Raw genomic sequence first — 22,440 nt, 5'->3', positions numbered from 1 at the left:
TCTTCTACCCATTCAAAGGATACCTTGCCAACCTGGGGAACTCTATTTTTTCCAAGCACTGGAGGGTAGACGTTCCCCTGGCTCTGGCATCAGACATTCCTGCACAGATTGAGAAAAAAAATCTGTAAAGAACAAATTTATGGTGTTCTGAACCAGAATTGTGCCATTTTCAACTATTTGCATCATTAAAGATTTATTTGGACACTAACACAGTGGCTTCTTTGAATTTTTGGCACACAGTGCACAGCACATATAGTATGAGAATTTCCCTAACCCAGGGGATTCCAGAGGGAGAGTTAGTCACCGCACACTGGGCACCAAGAGGACTCCTTTCATCCCTAAGTCAAAAGAGTCTACACCCTGGGAAGGAAGGGAAGTTGGAGACCTAGCCTGGGTTCCTGCCCCAAAGAACTTATAAATTCTTTTATGGCACCATTAGAATGTAGTCCGCACCCAGGGATGGGATTACACAACTTATAGCCCGGGATGGCTAAACCCCAATCATGAAACTCAGTGAACCAAGTCTCCATAATAGCAACAATGTCCAAGTCTGCCTCCATCATTAGGGCTTTCAGTTCTGGGATTTTGCTGCCCAGGCTACAAGCATTTTTGGTCGGAACTTTTCAACTTTCCTCCCTTGAATGGTGGTCTTCACAGTCGCCTGTTCTGATCTTTTGCTTAAGCATGGAATTTCGAGCTGATTGATTTTGTTATTTTCTCCTCTCACTTCCTGTATTGCTTGGGGGTGATGTTCTAATTAGGGGTGTGCATTCGGATTGACCGCATTAGTAAAACGCAACTCATATTTTTTTTTTTACTTAAAAAATTGATTCGACATAAACGATCGGATTTCCCACATATCGAACATAGATATGTTCGATATGTGGGAAATCGCGATTGTTGAGCCAAAATAAAAATATAAACCCCCTCACCCTCCTTAATCCCCCCCCCCCGACTTACCACAACTCCCTGGTGATGGAGCGAGGAGTGAGGACGCCATTTCTGCAATCCTTGGCGAGAAGCATGTGACGTCGGCGGCACGTCGAGTGACGCCGGCGTCACGTGATTCCCGGCTCGTTCGCGCCGGACGGCTCGTTCGGCCCAAAAAGAACTTTTGGCCAGCTTGGGGGGGCCTCCTGACCCCCCCAAGCTGGCCAAAAGTTCTTTTTGGGCCGAACGAGCCGTCCGGCGCGAACGAGCCGGGAATCACGTGGCGCCGCGTCACTCAGACGCGACGTCACGTGATTCCCGGCAAGTTCGCGCCGGACGGCTCGTTCGGCGCGAACAAGCCGGGAATCACGTGACGCCGACGTCACGTGATTCCCGGCAAGTTCGCGCCGGACGGCTCGTTCGGCCCAAAAAGAACTTTTGGCCAGCTTGGGGGGGTCAGGAGGCCCCCCCAAGCTGGCCAAAAGTTCTTTTTGGGCCGAACGAGCCGTCCGGCGCGAACGAGCCGGGAATCACGTGACGCCGCGTCACTCGACGTGCCACCGACGTCACATGCTTCTCGCCAAGGATTGCAGAAATGACGTCCTCACTCCTCGCTCGATCACCAGGGAGTTGTGGTAAGTCTGGGGGGGGGATTAAGGAGGGTGAGGGGGTTTAATTTTTTTTTTTGCACATATGTACATATACCCAACTCATTGGATTTTTTTTATGTCCATATTGGCCGCAAGTGGGACCCCCTTTCGGACATAAAAAATATGAACATAAAATTTTGCTCTGCACATCCCTAGTTCTAATTTCATTGGCCACTTTCTGCCACCCCCATCCTCTAGTTTAAATACATGATGATGTATGACAAGAATTTCTTGCATAGAATATTCTTTCCTGCCACTGTCAAATGTAATGTCCACTAACTCCAAAGGAAAGAGCACCTCACCTTGTAAATATGTAATAAATACTGAAAACAAGGTGGACAAATGAAATTCACATCACAAAATTACAACAACTGAGGGGATTTTATCAGTTTGTCAATACAAGGTGCAATCTGCAGCCTTTTGCCTGCAATGGGATTTAAACTGTAGTCATAATATGCATTGAATGTTATAATCATTTACACTCACCTCCTATTTCCAGGATATTTTTTTTTATTTCTGTCTCAGAGAAAATGTATTTAGTTAAACGTCTAAAATGTCAGAATAATTTATCTTCAAAATGGCTGTGTGCAGCCTGGAAAGATCCACCAATCTAAATGCTTTCAAAAAGATCCCAGCATCGCCAATGTTTCAGCACCCTCGTGCCTTCTTCACGGGATCACTGAATACTTTCTCCAGGGTCAATGTCTCAAACAATACAAAGATTTTTCCTTAAATATATTTTTTTTGTAATGGGCAAGAGAAAGGGGAAAAGCACTCTCCTTTCCCTCTGATATGTCCTCCTCCTTACCTGTTGGAGCGATGGATCAATTAGTTACAAGGGGAACGACACAACTACTGCTTCCTTCATGGGTGAGCTGCTGTTGGAGGCCACGGCAAAGGCAGAGGGATCGCTGGCTTCCAAGGTAGGAGAAACATCTCTGAGTCTGGAGGAGGGGAGGTGGCCTGATGACTCGGCAGCCCGGTTGCAGGAGGGTTTTCCTTCGACTGGAAATGACATCATCACTGAGGTCAATGTCAGCAGAGTTCCCAAAGCCGCAGTGTTTGTGGCTCCCGAAGTTCTGGGGGCTTTTTCTGATGGTGATTCAAAGAATGGAACAGTTAACTCATCTTCCAGTTTTGGCCCAGCAGACTACTGTAATTGCAATAAAGTTCACTACACTCGTTGCTTACATTGCAGAAACCTGATATCTTTACCCTGGAGGCTATTTAGAACACGACTGAGCCCCTGGGTAAGAGCTTATATGGACAGATTTTGTAGTTTTCTTTACAATTTGGCTCTATGGCAGATAAAATCTGTGGCTTTGAGGCCTGGATTGCTCATTGTACTCAAAGACTTGCTGCTGCCGAATTATCCATAGATAAAATCCAGCAGTATGTTATTAAAAGATAATTCTGTTTTGCATAACAGGCTGGAGAACTATGAGAATATGTTAAAAACAGAAGAATCTGCATTTCATTAATTTTCCCAGGTCAGAGAAAAGATCTGCTATTGAAAGGTTTAAACGTTACCTATTTGAGATTTTTAAAATCCATCCAGACTCTATACCATCTTTGGTGAAGATGTTTTACATATCTCTGCCCCCAAGAGAAGCTAAGAGTGGGAATAAATCTGATCTGTCTACTATTTCCTCACATATTTTTGAACTCACTGCTTTCTTTGGCGAGTTCTGGAGGAGTTTTTGTTACTCTGGTCACTTTGGTTATGAATTTTGAATGAGAAGCAGTTCGTGACTGGGCTCTAAAGTCCTTTTTTTAAACATAAAAATGATTTATTTTCGAAGATGAATATCAGAATTTTCCCGATGTGGCTAAGTTCATAAAGAAGAAGAGGAGGGAATTTCTTCTGTTACATCTGTAACCCCTTTATTTGGAGGATTGTTGCTCCTTAGGGTACATAATTAATTTATTTACTCAGGGGCTCCAGCCAGCAATTCCATCCCACGCTTAACTCTCAATCTCTGGGGGTCAGGGATTCTTTTTATGGGGGTAAGCTCTCATTTGTGACCCAGATGATGCTATAAGGTCCCCAGTGTGTATATACTATACTGATGCTTCCCATGAGGTGAGAGGGTGTAATAACTCAGGCAGGACCAGGTCCAGGTGATAAATAATAGTTATAAGAACATAAGAAATTGCCATGCTGGGTCAGACCAAGGGTCCATCAAGCCCAGCATCCTGTTTCCAACAGAGGCCAAACCAGGCCACAAGAACCTGGCAATTACCCAAACACCAAGAAGATCCCATACTACTGATGCCATTAATAGTAGTGGCTATTCCCTAAGTAAACTTGATTAATAGCCGTTAATGGACTTCTCCTCCAAGAACTTATCCAAACCTTCTTTGAACCCAGCTATACTAACTGCACTAACCACATCCTCTGGCAACAAATTCCAGAGCTTTATTGTGCATTGAGTGAAAAAGAATTTTCTCCGATTAGTCTTAAATGTGCTACTTGCTTACTTCATGGAATGCCCCCTAATTATTCTATTATTCGAAAGTGTAAATAACCAATTCACATCTACTCTTTCAAGACCTCTCATGATCTTAAAGACCTCTATCATATCCCCCCTCAGCCGTCTCTTTTCCAAGCTGAACAGCCCTATCCTCTTCAGCCTTTCCTCATAGGGGAGCTGTTCCACCCCCTTTATCATTTTGGTTGCCCTTCCCTGTACCTTCTCCATCGCAACTATACCTTTTTTGAGATGCGGCGACCAGAATTGTACACAGTATTCAAGGTGCGGTCTCACCATGGAGCGATATAGAGGCATTATGACATTTTCCATTTTATTAACCATTCATTACAATGATTTTAAAGTATTATCCACTATGATGCCTAGATCTTTTTCCTGGGTGGTAGCTCCTAATATGGAACCTAACATCGTGTAACTACAGCAAGGGTTATTTTTCCCTATATGCAACACCTTGCACTTGTCCACATTAAATTTCATCTGCCATTTGGATGCCCAATCTTCCAGTCTTGCAAGGTCCTCCTGTAATGATGGCGAATTCAGCCCAAGGTAACAGTTCAGCCCAGTTATTCTGACGGCAACTCATGTAGGCTCGAATGAACTGTTTTAAGGTTCTATTCATCTGTTCTGTTTGGCCATTTGATTGCGGATGATAGGCTGAAGTGTAGTCTAGAGAGATGTCGAATAACTTGCACAAGGCCCTCCAGAATCTTGCCGTGAATTGAGATCCTCGGTCTGAGACAATGTGTCTTGGTAGGCCGTGAAGGCGAAAAATGTGCGATATGAAGAGCTTCGCAAGCTCCAAGGCTGAAGGTAAGCTAGGCAGTGCCACGAAATGGGCCATCTTGCTGAAGCGATCTACTGTTACCCAGATGGTATTCATTCTTCCAGAAGGGGGTAAATCAACTACAAAATCAGTAGCGATGTGTGACCAGGGCTGTTCCGGAACTGGCAGTGGTTGCAGCAAACCCCACGGTTGGCCAGAAGCAGGTTTGTGTTTGGCACAGTTGGTACAGGATGCCACGTAGGATAGGGTATCCTTCTTGATAGTAGGCCACCAAAAAAACCTCTGGATCTTGAGCAGGGTATGGCGTTGACCAGGATGGCCAGCTAGCTTGGAATTGTGCACCCAAAAGCACTTTCTTCCTGAGGTGTTTAGGCACGATGGTCTTACTAGTGGGCACAGAATGTGTAGTTGCCAAGATGACTTTCTTCGGGTCAATTATGTGCTGAGGTTCTTCAGGCACATCCTCTGAGAGAAAGGAGTGTGACAGGGCATCAGCTCTGGTATTTCTATCTCCGGGGCGATATTTAAGCACAAAGTCAAAACGATTGAAGAATAAGGACCATCTAGCTTGTCTGTGGTTGAAGGCTGTTTTCCATTCATCGCCACTACGAATGCGAACTAAGTTGTAGGCCCCCTTCAGGTCAAGTTTTGAGAATATTTTGGCCCCCTGAAGCCAGTCAGACAGCTCTGAGATTAAAGACAGGGGGTAGCAGTCTTTAATCATGATCTCATTCAGACCTCAGTAATCGATACAAGGACGTAGGGTACCGTCCTTCTTCCCCACAAAGAAGGAGCCTGCGCCGGCTGGAGACTTTGATGGTCTAATAAACCCCTTCTGTAAATTCTCCTCGATATATTTGGACATCGCCTTGTTCTCAATCGCTGAGAGTGGATAGACACGTCCTTTAGGAGGTTCAGTATTGGGTTTCAGTCTTATGGCACAGTCATAGGACCTATGCGGAGGAAGGATGTCAGCAGCTTCTTTAGAAAACACATCACTAAAGGATGTGTATTGGGGTGGCAATCCCAGCATCACTGGAGTAGTAGGCATGCAGATGACAGGAGCAATCTCCTTAAGGCACTTCCCATAACAACCTGGACCCCAGCGTGAGAGTTCCAAGGATGCCCAGTCAAATTGGGGTTGGTGCGACTGCAACCAGGGTAACCCCAGGACGATAGGGTGCATGGCCTTCTCTAACACAAAGAAGGGAATTGATTCAATATGGAGAGCTCCGGTGCGGAGAGTTACCGGTACAGTTTGGCAAGTCACGTCACCCGGAAAGGGCTCTCCATGGATGGAGGATAGAAGTAGTGGAACCTTCAAAGTGACGAGGGGAATCCTCAGATGTTCCACTAGGCGTTGAAGAATAAAGTTGCCTCCTGCCTCTGAATCCACCAGGGCAAGAGTTTGAACCTTAGTCTGCAGATCAAGGAGACTGGGAGAGAGAGTGGAGGAGAGGGCGTAGTAAGGCTTAAGAACAGTCCTCCTGCAGGACTTAGGCCCATCCATTTCCCGGACGAATTGGGCATGTTGGGACATCGTGACCAGTCTGTCCACAGTACATGCATAGACTATGCCTCTTCCGAAGTCTTCTCTCTTTGGAAGTCAAATGTCCACAACCAAGTTTCATCGGTTCATCTCCACTGGCAGCAGGAATTACTAGAACCATCCGAGGTGCAGGTTTAGCACTAGCCTCCTTCTGACCAGGTCCTCTATTAGGCCGGAGCTCTTTCACCTTATCACGAAGCCGGTGATCGATCCTAGTAGCCAAAGCCACTAGTTCCTCCAGCAAATCAGGTGTTTCACGAGCGGCCAACTCGTCTTTCAAGCAAGTATCCAGGCCTCTGAAGAAGAGGGTTTTCAGGCATTTGGGGTCCCAGCAGAGTTCTGTAGCAAGAGTCTTAAACTCTATCGCAAAATCAGCCAGTGGTCAGTTGCCTTGCTTCAGGTCCACCAGCAGAACCGGCAACGATCACTCGAGCAGGATCATCGAAAACGGATTTAAATAGGTCCAAAAATTCATCTATATCCTGAAAAATAGGATCCCACAGTGTAGAGGTCCAAGACAAGGCCCTTCCATCAAGATAAGATAGACTGTAAGTAGTCTTGGAAAAAGCTGTGGGGAACTGAGATGGCTGTAATGCAAAATGCATGCAGCACTGGTTTAAAAAGCCCCTGGTCTTCTGAATCTCTCCCGAGAAACGAACTGGAGCAGCCAGCGGTACAGCAGTCTTTAAGGTTACTTCATGTAACTGACCTTCATTGCTGGAATTAGTGCCTTGGGTCTTCTGTGTGTGCAGCTGATGAAACGCTGAAGTGAGTTTCTCCAATGCATCTTGCTGTTCAGAAATGCGCAGGGCCAGGCCCGGAATGCCCTGCAGGGCATTGAGCTGTGCCGGATCCATGGAGTTAGCAATCTGTTATTGTTTGCAAGGTTTTGGGTGGACCCTTGGACACTGTGACTGCTGACCACACCCACGGGGGGAAGTCCCGTGAGGGGCCACAAGTCAGGCTCAGTTTAGGACACACAACACAGATAGATCTTTTATTAACAGTATTGAGGAGCCACCAGAGGTGGCAGTAGTGAGCAGAGATGAAGCCCGGCTGGGCTTGTAGTCTGTCAGGCTCTGGAACAGCGATCCCACAATGGCTGTGCTGTAGTGAAGAGAAATTGAGATAGCGAGTACAATGAAGTATATGCAGGGTTCTGGAATAGAGCCTCGTTGGTTGAGTACTATCACAGCGGTTTCTCTCAGTAGGAATCACAGGAGCTGGAATAGAGGCAGGCCCTTGAGGAGCGAGTACCTGGTTCCAGGGAACAGCTCTGAGAGAAGTAGATAGTAACTCACTGATGGTGTAGGCAGCGGTATCTTCCAGGCAGAAGTGAAGTCCAGGTAGCGAGTCTGGGAACATGGGCCCTCGAGGAGCGAGTACCGGTTCCAGACAGCTACCTGAAAGAGAAGAGAGAGGCCCCTGAGGAGCGGGTACCCCAAATAGAGTAAGTCCAATAATGGAGAGGCAGAGTAGCTAGGTATGGAGGGCGAATACCATCTGTAAGGAGTTCCAGTATGAATACCTGTCCTTGCTAACTTGATTAGCTAGCAGTAGTGTAGGCTTTTTGTATCCGGGATGTGTGACATCATCACAGGGGAACGCCCCTGAGGTTTGCGCCAAAGAAAGTATTTGAAGCAGGGCCACACGGCGCGTGTGCCCTAAGGCAGCTGGACAGCATGGCGGGAGGCAGTGCCCAAGCCAGACCGGGGACGCCAGAAAGGATGGCAGGCAGACGCCGCGGCAGCCAAATATCCGTCAACCGCGGGAGGAGTCGCCAGAGAGGTAAGGAGGGCGGAGTGGAGATGTCGGGCAGCAACAGTCGTAACACTCAAATAGGTAGGCGTCCTTTTTTTAGGCATCTGGGTAGCCCCGTGGCGATTTTTAATGCATGCAGCATACCCAATGGCTATGAGGGAATCCTTCTGGAGGGGTCCTCAACTTTACTGTAAAATGCTACCTTTGGTCACCTTCTCTTTGGACACCCAGTCTGGCCTGGTCTCTTGGTGTTTGCGTGTGATGATCCAGTTGGGGGTCGTTTGCTATTGTTCTTCCTTCCCTAATGGTTCTTGCATCCTGTATTTACTGATATTTCTGGGGGACTTTCCCTGGGGAAAAGTCAGTGGAATCAGGCAAGTTCTCAGCTCTGCAGTCCCAGTGGGGAGGGTCCAAAAACATCGCAACTCTGCTAAAGTCCAAAAAATACTTTAAACTGGATATATCTTCTGCCTTCACTATCTCTTACAGCAGGATCCATTACTGGTGTTTGCCTAGAGAGTAAACTCACAGGTTTTTTGTCCCCTATAAAGAGCCCTTTTGTCCCTAAAGGGTATCAGGCTTAAAATTCTATCTCTCTGCAATTTAAGAGAAGGATGCGCTGGCAGGGAGTGCACAGTATGATTTCACTTCTGAAAGAAACTCCTTTTGGGTGAAGCTGGGAGGCCTCTCCAGAGTGTAAAACTTAATCCTTAATCTTCAACTGCTTCTTCAAACTGAACCAAAAGTGTCTTAAAATGGCTGGGTTAAATAATGTTCAGGCATCCAATCCAGCCTCTCCAGCTGGGAGGGACTGAGTAATATAGATGACTCCTTACTAGTGTGTTTTACTACAGGGACTGTGACATCTGGTGACCAGACTGGGAGGGTCTGCCACACTTCCCCCTAGATTGGATAATGGTTAACATGACATGGAAGCCAGCACTATCTCTGCTGGAGAAATAGGGGTGCTGCCACCACCCAAGTATGAGGTAGACACTAAGGGTGTGCATTTGAAAATGCTCCCGGACCCCCGCTGGACTTTTGGCAAGTCTTGTGGGGGTCAGGAGGCCCCCCCCCCAAGCTGGCCAAAAGTCCCTGGGGGTCCAACAGGGGTCCCGGAGCGACCTCCTGCATGCCGGCCGTCCGATGCCAGTACTCAAAATGGCGCCAATAGCCTTTGCCCATACTATGTCACAGGGGCTACCACTGCCATTGGTCAGCCCCCGTCACATGGTAGGAGCACAAGATGGCGCCGATGACCATGTGACAGGGGCTGACCAATGGCACCGGTAGCCCCTGTGACAAAGGCTATTGGCGCCATGATGAAACCGGCACCGAGGGTGGGAGAGTGCAGGGGATGGTTCCCGGAATCCCTGCTGGACTACCAGGGAGTTTTGGTAAGTCTTGGGGGTGGGGGGGTTGTAGTTAATTTTAATTTTAGCTGAGACACGAATAGAAATCGCCGTATTAACGCATCGGGGCGCCATACGGCCGAATGCAACGTATCTGCTCCTCGACGAATCCGAATCATGAATGCAACGTATGGCGTCCCTCTGCACATCCCTAGTAGACACTCTCACCATCAATGGACTGTAAACAGATGACACAACATTTAACACATTAGCAGCATGTCCAATCAGCATCCCTATAATTAACATCCCTTAATTCTTTTCATTTTCAAACCTTTGCCCAGTAATACTAGATCATCCCAAGGAGGGGATACTAAGTAAAATAGAATACATTAGAATACTTTATTATCAATTAGAAATCTTTTCCTCTTAAACTTCTGTTTTTTAAACCTCTCCTTCCCATCACATATAGAGTGACAGGTCTCTGCTTAGTGGCTGCAACACAGGATTATTATTTCATTAGCAGAATAATTCTCCTGTAAATAAATAATTAGTATGAGAGGTGTCAAACTTATTAGGAGTCTCCACATATAAATAAAAGCAATAGTTATTAGTTAATCACAGAAATGGCAATACATAAATTACACACCTATTTTATGAAGTTTTTTAACTTTATAAACTTCAGGAAAAGATAACCAACATTTGAATATGATACATCAAAAATATTTGTAGCAAATGCAATCAATAGAGAATAATGAACACTCCAGTGAAAGTGATTGTAATTATAAGTCTCTTCCTTGAAAGGTTAACAAAGGTCCATAGACTGAAGAACTTTCCTTTTTTTCTTGGCCTTTGGTCCAAGCCAGGTCATCTCCTTGACAGAAGTATAGTCTCTGCTGAAACGCCGTCCACCCTCTCCAGAGGGGATAGAAAATCTTCATCCTCTCATGAAGGGTAAGCAAAGTTTCTTTACTGGATTTTCACCCTCCCATGGAGGGCAAGCAAAGTCTCTTTAATGGCAGCAGCAACAAGCTGACAGGATTCCCTGCAATAAAGCATAAGACACACACCAAAAAAAGCAAAAAGAGACAAAAAAAAAATCCCTTCTGTAAAACCAGGAACCAGAGGGCCAGTCTTTATTAAATTTGCTGCACCTCTCCTCACAAGGATATTAAATCTTCGTTTGGGACATTTTCCTTCTTGGGAATCCTTCAGCACTTATAGTACTCCAGGCTAGGGTTGTTTTTTTTTGTTTGTTTGTTTTTTTAACAGTCACTCCATTGGGCAGAAGGCAATTAATCGAATAAGGCCTCTGCTCTCCACTTCTCAGATGATAGATTAAGGCATGTTTGTAAATATTTTGGCCAAACTGCAGGTCTGCTATTTTTCGGTCCAGTGTCTAATGACAGTTAGGGTGCTCCCGTATCCCCTGAGGATTCGTGGAGTCCTTCCATACTCCTCCAACCAGGCATCCCAATTCTCCTCAATGAAATGCATCACATAAACTGAGACATAGGGATACTGAAGGCCAAAAATGCCTTGGATTCTCTGATCGATGATCTGTTGACCCTGGGAGATTAGATATTAGACCGCTCTCCCAGGACACTGGGTACTACCCAGGACTGGTCACACATCGCTGAAGGTAAGGTCTGGTAAAGGAGATCCCCATCCCTAGATATGTCAAGAGATACCCAAAGTAAAGGCCCTTCATTGTTATCGTTCTCCTGCCCACTGAATATGGTGATTTGCTGCAGGGTACTGACTCTGCTCCACTGGAAATGCCCAAATTGGAGGGTCGAGATGACAGCTCTATTGCTATACAGCAAAGCTCTCAGAAAGTCTTTGGCCCTCTAGCCATGAGCTTGCATTTCAGCATGACAACTTCGTATATATCCTCAACTTGCTCCAGAGTAATATCAGTGGTTCATTCCTTGTGCTCCACTTGCCACTGCAAGGAGAAAGACTTCAAACGACCCTATGACATGGAACTTGTAGACACAGTGTCCACCAGTTTGTAATTGCCTTGGGCCAAACAAAGTGGTAACGCTGGCATAATATCACAGGGATAGACCTGCATTGGGGTCAATAGCTGCACAGGTTCCGAATCTACTGACTTCACTGACTGCAAGCCTCAATTATGGAAAGTAGCATTTCAGTTTCCAGGTCACATTGCTCCTGGACATCTGTTTGTTCTGCCCAGGAGAGGGTTTCTCCATGATGGCTTCCACCACCAAATTCAAGCTGATATTGCTGGCAAGGGTCTTGGCCTTCACCACAAGAGCCGCTTCAAGTATGGATGACGTTGTTGATGAAGGGGGCTTCTCCGTGGAATGGGGTTTGGGTTGCATGCTACTACTCTGACTGGCATCTGATCTTTCCATGGAAACTGGGCCTTCCTGCTGTGGCAGCACCACATAGCAGAATGCACTTGACATAGGCCAGCTTGCCATTTTACGGTAATGCTGGGGCCAATGCCAATATCATGGAAGAATGGTCCCTTGCAGTAGTAGCAGTAGGTGAAGACGTGCTCAGGACATTGTACAGCAATGCAATCAATGCACTCAACCGCCAAAATCACTCTGGTAATGGAGAACAACATCCATAATCCCACCTGATACTGCACCACTCTCACCACTTGCATAAGTCCAAAGTATTGACCTGGCCCACGTATCAGGATAACCGTTTCACTCACCTACTGTCCATTGATGGTCTGAATTGCGTAGGTCACCTCGGTGGGAGATTTCGGAGGGCTGACCTCGCTGGAGCTCGAAAGGTTTAGCAACAATTTTTCAGCCATGCTGTTTGATGATCGGTTGCCTCTCTCAAGGCATTTGAGATCAAAATAAAAAGTTGGAATGTCCATAATTCAATAAATAGTAGAATCAGTTGAAGTCTGGAACTAGATCACTCACTTGGTTATTCTGGTTGAGTTAAAAATCACAGCCTTCATTTGCAGTTCACTTAGCACTACACCCGCACCAAGCAATCCCTCATGCTTAGGATGACGTCACAAACATGCCACCATTTTTATACTACTCTATTGCTTGTTTGTACGTTGCATATGCTGTGGTGATGTCAGACGCATACATCACACATGCATTCTTCTCTGTCACTCCCCTCTCCCCACCAATACTCGAACATGGGAATGAGCACCATTTTGTTGTAAACATAGCAGTTATTTTTCTACACTTCCCTCTACATTGTACATTCACCAAACATTACATTCCTCCTTAAAACACACTGTACACATTTTTCCACTATCCTCAAGCCTCACAATGGGTGCCAGTTATGTAACCCTTTTTTGGAGGATTGTTGCTTCTTAGGGAAAATAACTAATTTATTTCTTCAGGGCTGCTCCGGCCAGCGATTCCATCCCACACTTGACTCTCAATCCCTGGTGGGGGATTCATTTTATGGGGCTAAGCTCTTGCTTGTGGCCCAGATGATGCGAAAAGGTTCCCAATGTATGTATACTGTATTGATGCTTCCCATAAGATGAGATGCTGTAATAACTAGACTGGACCAGGTCTGGGTGTTAAATAAAAGTTTACTGATTAATATTCATAAATTAATGTCCATCCATCCATAATATTGAGGTTACATCTGAATGTTTGGTTCATATGTGGATTTGGGTAGATAGGTGTCTTTTTTTCAGGCATCTAGGTAGCCCCATGGTGATTTTTAATACTTGTAGCATACCCAGCGGCTGTGAGGGAATCCTAGTGGAGGAGTCCCTAACTTTACTGTAAAATCTTACCTTTGGTCATCTTCTCTCCTGACCTCCTGACCCCCCCAAGCTGGCCAAAAGTTCCGGTTGGGTCCAACGAGGGTCCCGGAGCGAACGCGCGGGGAATCACGTAACGTCCGCGTCACTCTGACGTGACGCCGACGTCACGTGCTCCTCGCAAAGGAATACAGGAATGGCGACCTGACTCCCCGCTTGACCACCAGGGAGTTTTGGTAAGTCTTGGGGGGGGGATTAAGGAGGGTAAGGGGTTTAAATTTTTATTTAGGATCAACAATCGCGATTTCCAACGTATTCAACATAGCTATGTTGAATAAGTTGGAAATCCGATCGTTTTCGCCTCATCACTTTTTTAAGTTAAAAAAAAAAAAAGTTGCGTTTTACATATGCGGTCAAAATGAATGCACACCCCTAGCATCTACTCCAAGAGTGTGAAATGTATGAGATTTTGTACTTCTTTGCTACTCCCTCCTATTGTATATTTAGAATTTTTTTCTAGAGCTCAGCAGTTTTTTTTTTCTTTTTTATTCTTGCTGTTTATTTCTTTCTCTGCCAATGATCCCTTCTCCTCTATTGTAGTAGACTTCTGTAATGGGCAATGATCTTTTTCTTCGCAGATTATGAATCATAGCTGTATAATTCATAGTGGGTTTTTTCGCTTTCTTTTTTTCCATTATTTTTCTATCAAGATACATTTCTTTGTTTTGTTATTATAAAATAACATAAATAAAAAAAAATAATAAATAAATAAAGCTGCCTTTATTTATTTCTTATTTGAAGAAACAGATTCTATGGCAAGATTTAACCAGCAGCTAGGAAAAAGTTAAATAATTCCAATTGGTAAAGAAATTAACAATACAGTCAGATTTCACAACCAGGCTCTAAACAATAGCTTTTAAAGGAGAAGATAAAAAAACAAACAAAGCAAAAGCTTATTCCAAGGTAGGACAATGAGATATTAATAATACAAATAAGATCAGCTGGAGAATTTTGGACTATAAGCAAGTGCATTGTGAAACAATATAGATGGGATAGCTGGGTTATATTTAGTGGATAAATTAATAAATTATTATGCAGAAAGAAAGGATTTAACAGCATAATAATATTTGAAGTACACACTCACAGGCCGATTCAGTAAAGTCCGCGCACGGTGCAGTATTCAAATTAGGTGGCGTGGTAGAAACGGGGAAAAGGAGGCGCTAGGGACACTAGCGCGTCCCTAGCGCCTCCTTTTTGACAGGAGCAGTGGCTGTCAGCAGGTTTGACAGCCGACACTCAATTTTGCCGGCATCAGTTCTCGAGCCCGCTGACAGCCACGGGCTCGGAAACCGGACACCGGCAAAATTGAGCGTCCGGTTTTCGGCCCAAGAGCCACGGGCCGAATTCAATTTTTTTTTTTTTTTTTTACTTTTTTTACTCTTCGGGATCTCCGACAATATCGCCATGAAATTAAGTCGGAGGGTGCACAGAAAAGCAGTTTTTACTGCTTTTCTGTGCACTTTCCCAGAGCCGGAAGAAATTAGCGCTAGTTTCTGAAAGTAAAATGTGCGGCTTGGCTGTACATTTTACTTTCTGTATCCCGCGTGCATGCCTAATAGGGCCATCAACATGCATTTGCATGTTGAGGGTGCTATTAGGTGCCGTGGGTTGGACGCGCGTTTTCCTCCCCTTACTGAATAAGGGGTAAGGGAAAACGTGCGTCCAATAGCAGGCTAACAGTGCGCTCCGTCGGAGCGCACTGTACTGTATCAACCTGTAAGTAAGAGAGGAAAATATATAAATATTTTTAAACACATCACTTAGCAGTTTGGAATGCTGTATCCTCTTGAATCAGGCTGCCCACTGAAAGAGGTAGATTTTAAAAACATATGCGCGCGAACAAAAGTGCGCTGGATTTTGTAAGATACGAGTGTAGCCGCGCGTATCTTATAAAATCCGGGGTCAGCGCGCGCAAGGGGGTGCACATTTGTGCAACTTGCGCGCGCCGAGCCCTGCGCACGCTGCCCGTTCCCTTCCCCTCCCTAACCCACCCCTCTGGCCCTATCTAGAACCCCCCCCTACCTTTATCGGAGAAGTTACTACTGCCTCCGGGCATTAGTAACTTACGCGCGCCGGCGCAGCAGGCCCCGACACAGGCCGCTGTGTCGGGGCACTCGGCCATGCCCCCGGACCGCCCACATGCCCCCGGACACGGCCCCGATCCCTAACCGCGCCCCCTGACCACTTGTTCCTGCTGCCAGAATAGGAAAGAAGCAAAGGAAAACTACTCACCTTTTTTCCAGTCTGCAGCCAAGCTGCAGATAAACCTCTCTCTCCTCTCTCTCGTGGCTACATTCCCGTATCACTCCCTTTGTCTCACTAAAACAAACAGCATTAGCTTTTATACTTAATTAAAAAGGCTCATTAGTATTCATTCCCTTGCCCCTTGTTGGCTCTAGGTAGATATCACCCACCCAATCTTTGATGCAAAAACCTACAGTTCATCAGTTCAAATATAAATAGTATTTTCATGGAAAGTTAATTATAATATATTCTAGTGTCCCTCCTTTCCAGTAATGTCCACTTTGAGTCAGTGTAGTCTAGTGAATAATACATACAGCCCTGGCTTCCAGCCAAAGGTGCCCCCTGATGACATCATACAAGATGTTAATGACCTTTCTTTTTTACTTTCACAGGATCATTTGGCATTTGCATTCCACTGTAACTGACAAAGAGATTTCAAGGACCTGCAAGTTACCATTGGGCATTCCCTAAATTGAAAAGAAAGTGGGCAGAAGCTCTCTCTTTTGTAAATTAATTTACCTTAGTTAGGCAGGGAAAAGAACAATTTAATACGCCACTAGCTTCAAGTAATAGGATTGCATGCTGATGATTGTGAGTTGAGGTGAGAGGCACTATAGTAGTAGGGGTAGGCTATGCAGTGATGTGTTTTATCATACTTTTATGGTAACAACTTTGAGATATTAACAAAGTAGAAACCAAATTTAAATAAATAAATAAATAATAGCCTTCTGGTTATGTTGGAATGTGCTATATCAAGATTAGCACAACAAATTATTCTGAGGCAATTTTCCAACTGCTTGCATATCTGCAAAGTCCATGCACACTTTTTACCTACAATATTTGCACAAAATTTTCAAGTAAAATTTGAAAATTGCATAAGAAAAATAAGTACCCACACAATACATCTCCTTTTTGTGGAAATACTCTGTACTAGTGAAATAAGGCATGTTCTTTTGAAAATTCAAATATATGCGAGTTCTTTCAATCCCCTCCCAGCCATGTCCACAGGAACGCTTAGCAAATGAAAACATTTTCAAAGGGGTTACATGTAGAAAACTAGCCTACAGCACATAAGTAGCAAATAATCGCATATATGCTAATTTATAAACCTCAAAAATGCATGCATATTTTTAGTTTCACATGCACATTTACTGGTAAAAAAAAAAGGACAGTCTAGAGCATTCTGAGGCAGGGTCAAGAGGAACATGTGGAAGTTTCTATTTTTTAAGAAATTTATGTATATAAATTATTAACCTTATTCAGACAATTTTACATCTGCAAACTGACTGTTGCAAGTGAAATCAGACTTGACTGTTGTGTGGGAGATTTGGGTGTACTTGTAGAGGTTCAGGGTGAAGTGCTAGAGGGTCTAGGTGAAATGGAGATATACTGGATGAACTGGTGAAGGTATTGGCAAACTAGTAATTTCAAGTACAAGTGCAAATATTTTCAAAATGATATAAGCGCATACTCTAAAATATACCTGTCTGCATATAAATCAGGGTTTATACACATACATGATATTTTTTTCACATTAAAGACCTGATTTTAAAAAACATTTACATTCTTAAAATTGGGTTTTACACAGAGTGGGGTAGATTTTTAAAAACAGCGCGATCGCGTACTTTTGTTTGCGCAGCAGGCGCAAACAAAAGTACGCTGGATTTTATAAGATACGCGCATAGCCGCGTGTATCCTCTAAAATCCTGGATCGGCACGCGCAAGGCTGGCGATTTTGGGCAGCCGGCGCGCGCCAAGCCGCGCAGCCTGCCTCCGTTCCCTCTGAGGCCGCTCCGAAATCGGAGCGGCCTCGGAGGGAACTTCCTTTCGCCCTCCCCTCACCTTCCCCTCCCTTCCTCTACCTAACCCACCCCCCGGGCCCTATGTAAACCCCCCCCCCCCTTACCTTTGTTCCTAGATTTACGCCTGCGAGAAGCAGACGTAAATCTACGCGTGCCAGCGAACTGCTGGCACACCATCCTCCGACCCGGGGGCTGGTCCCGAGGCCTGGACCACGCCCCTGGGCCGGTGCCACGCCCCCGGTCCCGCCCGAAACACAGCGTTATCGGGTCACGCCCCCGACACGCCCCCTTCGACAAACCCCGGGACCTACGCGCGTCCCGGGGCTCTGTGCGCGCCGGCGGCCTATGGAAAATAGGCGCGCCGGCGCGCAAGGCCCTGCTCGCATAAATCCAGGCGGATTTACGCGAGCAGGGCTTTTAAAATCCACCTGAGTAAATGCATTTTACTCGAATAAGTGGGTTTTGAAAATTGTTACACTATATGCCATTGAATTGAATTGTCCATAGGATTTACTCGTTTAAGTGCTTTTTACTCAAGTAAATGGCTTTTGAAAATTGCTACGATATTATGTTACTTTTGCACACGTAACTCCTTTGAAAATTACCTCCATAAGTATACGTGCATGTGTTTGAAAAATAGGTAGAGACAAATAAGCACTTTCATTGCATTGCAAATATTCATTTATAATGAAACATACACTCATACTTTCAGAGCAGAACCATGCCATATTTTATAAACTGTGCAGTTCACTGTGCAGTTTATAAAATGCCAGGATAAATCTCCACACATCACCTTGTGTGCGCAAATCTAGTACCGCGAATAGGTTTGAAAGTCTCCAAGGATGGAATTTTCAAATAATTAATCGCATATATGCTATTTTTATGCACAACCACTGTATGTAGCATATACATGCATATATGCAATTTTATAAATCTCAAGAATATGCATGTACTTGCAATATCAAGTGTAAATATTAACAGGGAAAAAGGGGTGATCTAGGGGCATTCTGGGACTAGGTTAACTTGTCTGAACACTTTTACACCTGCTGCTTGAATTAGACAATTAAAAACAGACTTGTCTTTTCTCTGCAGTTTTGGGTGAACTGATTGAATACCTTACTCACCTGCACACACATACAGGATAGGCAATATTCAAAGATCCCATTCCCGCATATAAAACACTGTTTTACCTGCAGAAATACCTTTGATTATTGCCCTTCCCATACTGAATAATTGGGCTAGCCAGTAGATTTTCCATTGCACAGCAAACTCCTGACTTGTGGCTAACTGCTTTCAAATGTTGATGTCCTATGCCAAAGTCCATTTCTAAATCTGTTTTCTGCGCCTCTAAGGCATTGCAGCCAAGATAATCACATCAATGAACAACAAGCTCTTCAGTCAACTCTTCAAAGAATAATGAGCATGTCTAACTAGGTTGGACAGATAAAACCTGGGATCCAGCAGAGAAATTACTCCATACACAACATTATTACTGGATTTACAAAGTGCAGTACTACTCATGCCCGCACTATAGCTAAATTGGCCTGTATTGCACTGGAACACAAATCTACCACTGGAAGTCTTTACAATCCAATGGTAAGATAATGAATCCCAGCACAATTCATGAGCTATTAAAACAGAGCTTTGTCCAATGCCAGAGCTGTAAATAGCATCAGCCCCAGCCCTGCTGGCTAGAGAACTTCATTAAAATAGCTTTTCTCTACATAGAAGCCTACAAGACAAACACAAAAAGCCTACAAATGTGGATAGTTTTGTAGGGCAACCCTCAAACATTTGAAAAAAAATATTTCCCTCCGAGGCCGATTTCGGAGCAGCCTCGGAGGGAACAGGGAAAGCCTTTGGGGCTTCCCTAGGGCTCGGCGTATGCAAGGTGCACAAGTTTGCACCCCCTTGCGCATGTGGACCCCAGATTTTATAACATGTGCACGCTTATAAAATCGGGCGGAGATTTGTGCGCGTTGGATTGCGCGCGCAAATCTACGCCCGCGCGTATGTTAGAAAATCTGGCCCTATGCGTCTAAAATTGCCCCTGCTTTTGGATACATTTGGAGTGTAAAAATCTTCCTTCCCCCCAGAGGCAGGCGGCCATTTTATTTTGTAACTCCTATCAAATCATCATCATCATTTATATCACACTTTTCCAACAAGAGAGCTCAAAATATGTTACAACAGTTTTGGGTCTTCAATGGATCTATAGAACAGTAACAATAGTGTAACACCCCCTCTGTGTTGCGACCACTGGCCGCGGCAAACCGCAACCGGGGCTGGCCACTCACCTTAACACCAGGGCCAAACGCCGACGCTGAGTCCAGCATCGGCGGTTTTCTCTTTAGCAGCAGCTGCTGCACCAACATGGCCGCGGCGTCTTCCCCACGTGGCTAAGCTCTGCCCCTGAGGTTCCTAGGGCCGTGCGGGTGGCTATTGCCTTGATTTAAAGGAACCTTTACCGGAAGTGGACGGCTCCTTTCTGCCAGCCCCTATCTTCTGGGACCTATTTAAGGCAAGGTCTGAGCATTCAGAACTTGCCTTGGCTTCTTGGCTCCTGTGTTTGTTCCTGATCGTGGTTCCTGCTTGATTCCTCCGTGCTTGATTTTTGGACTGGCTGCTGTACTCTCTGGCTCTCGACCCCTGGACTGGCTACGGTACTTTCTGGCTCTCGACCCCTGGACTGGCTGCGGAACTTTCTGGTTCTCGACCCCTGGACTGGCTGCGGAACTTTCTGGCTCTCGATCCCTTTCTCTGCTGCTGAAACCCGAGCCATGTCTGAATATATTCAGGACAATTTACAGAAAGGATTTATCCGACGATCCACCTCTTCTGCGGGGGCCGGAATTTTTTTTTGTGGAGAAAAAAGACGGGACATTACGCCCTTGCATCGATTATCGCGGACTTAATGCTATTACGATCAAGGATCGATATCCCTTGCCTCTTATTGCGGAATTGTTTGATCGTCTGCAAGGAGCCCAAATATTTTCCAAGCTGGACCTCCGTGGTGCCTATAATTTGGTCCGTATTCAAGAGGGGGACGAGTGGAAGACCGCTTTGAACACCAGAGATGGACACTATGAGTACTTAGTAATGCCATTTGGTTTAACCAATGCTCCTGCTGTCTTTCAGAATTTCGTTAATGAAATCTTTAGAGACCTATTGTATATCTGTGTTGTGGTATATCTTGACGATATTTTGATTTTTAGGGGTGTGAATCGTGTGATCGATCGTCTTAACGATTGATTTTGGCTGGGGGGGGGGAGGGAAATCTGATCGTCGTGTTTTTTTGTTTTTTTTAAATCGTTAAAAATCGTAAATTGGGGGAGGGCAGGAAAACCAGCACACCAAAAAAACCCTAAAACCCACCCCGAACCTTTAAAACAAATCCCCCACCCTCCCGAACCCCCCCAAAATGTTTTAAATTACATGGGGTCAAGTGGGGGGGGGGGTCCCAACGCGATCTCCCTCTCTCTGGCCATGGCTGCGTTAAGAGAAATGGCGCCGGTGGCAGTTTGCCCTTATCATGTGACAGGGCAAAGGTAGCGCCGGTCGCCCGTATTTCATAGTGAGGGCAAAGGTAGCACCGGTGCCATTTTGAAGATTGGCAATACGGCCCGCGTGCAGGAGGTCACTCCCGGACCCCCACTGGACTTTTGACAAGTCTTGTGGGGGTCAGGAGGCCCCCCCAAGCTGTCCAAAAGTCCCTGGGGTTCCAGCGGGGGTCCGGGGGCGATCTCCTGCACGCATGACGTCAGGAGCCAGGAAGCAAAATGGCGCCGGCGCTACCTTTGCCCTGTCACATGATAAGGGCAAAGGGCCACCGGCGCCATTTCTCTTAACGCAGCCATGGCCAGAGAGCTGGAGATCGCGCCAGGACCCCCCCCCCCCCCACTGGACCCCAGGTAATTTAAAACATTTTGGGGGGTTCGGGAGGGTGAGGGATTTGTTTTAAAGGTTCGGGGTGGGTTTTAGGGTTTTTTTGGTGTGCCGGTTTTCCTGCGCCCTATTTAACGATACAATACAAATGCCCCTGACGATAAATCGGGGGCATTTGTATTGTATCGTGCACTCTAACGATTTTGGACGATTTTAAAATTATCTGACGATAATTTTAATCGTTCAAAAACGATTCATATCCCTATTGATTTTCTCAAAGGATCTACAAACCCATCGCCAACATGTTCTACAAGTATTACAACGACTAAGGGAACACCAGTTGTATGCCAAACTAGAGAAATGTGTTTTTGAAACAGAATCCTTACCCTTCCTGGGTTACATTATTTCTAGACAGGGTTTCCAAATGGATACGATTAAAATAAAATGCATACAAGAGTAGTCTCGACCGAAGTGTCTACAGGCGTTGCAGAGATTTCTCGGATTTGCCAATTACTAATGACATTTCATTAAAGACTTTTCCAAGTTGTCAGCACCACTCACCGCACTAACACGAAAAGGAGCTAATATCACCAATTGGTCTGCAGCTGCGGTGGAAGCCTTTCAAGCTCTCAAGGACTCCTTCTTACAACAGCCCTGTCTCTGCCATCCTGACCCGAGACGCCCATTTACGGTGGAAGTCGATGCATTCACCGAGGGAGTAGGAGCTGTGAAGTCAGAACGATGTAAGAGGTACGTCCCATCCTTGCTCCTATTTTTCAAGAAAGTTTTCTTCTGCAGAACGCAATTATTGAATTGGCAACCAGAATCGACCACCGGTTGCAAGAAAGGATCAGAGAGGGTGTAAACTGGAGGAGACGGTCTGCAATCTCCCAGGTTCATCAGTCCGCCACTACGACTCCTCGTGAAACCCCCACCAGTTAGGGGTCGGTAGAGGAACCAATGCAGCTTGGAAGGGGTCCCTTGTCACCAGAGGAACACCTGAGATGTCGCAGATCACGTCTGTGCTTGTACTGTGGTGGTTCCGGACATCGTCTAGCAACCTGCCCTATTCGCCCGGGAAACTACAAAGCCTAGGAACTTTGGGGGGTATTTCCCTAGGCCTTACATCTCCGAAACCCCCACTCACCCTACCTGTGACCTTTCATATTAACAGACTGGAATTTACCACCCTGGCGTTGGTGGATTCAGG

At 45.5% G+C, this 22,440-nt stretch overlaps 1 long non-coding RNA gene across 2 annotated transcripts in view; it reads right to left on the bottom strand.

Moving 5' to 3' along the window:
* Positions 1–22,440, bottom strand: part of LOC115090954 — a 290,656-nt gene that overhangs the window by 125,482 nt on the left and 142,734 nt on the right. Inside the window, exons 3-4 of one of the 2 annotated variants that reach the window (XR_003856552.1) lie at positions 15,532–15,618; positions 2,389–2,672 (exon numbers count right to left, since the gene is read on the bottom strand). This is a non-coding gene — a long non-coding RNA (uncharacterized LOC115090954). The remainder of the gene's footprint in view (positions 1–2,388; positions 2,673–15,531; positions 15,619–22,440) is intronic. The other variant, XR_003856553.1, reaches the window with a different exon arrangement.

The sequence above is a fragment of the Rhinatrema bivittatum genome, chromosome 4 (genome assembly GCF_901001135.1).
Source record: "Rhinatrema bivittatum chromosome 4, aRhiBiv1.1, whole genome shotgun sequence".
NCBI lineage: Eukaryota > Metazoa > Chordata > Amphibia > Gymnophiona > Rhinatrematidae > Rhinatrema > Rhinatrema bivittatum.
The sequence above is the reverse complement of the archived record's forward strand: the minus strand, read 5'-3'. Positions and strand labels throughout refer to the sequence as shown.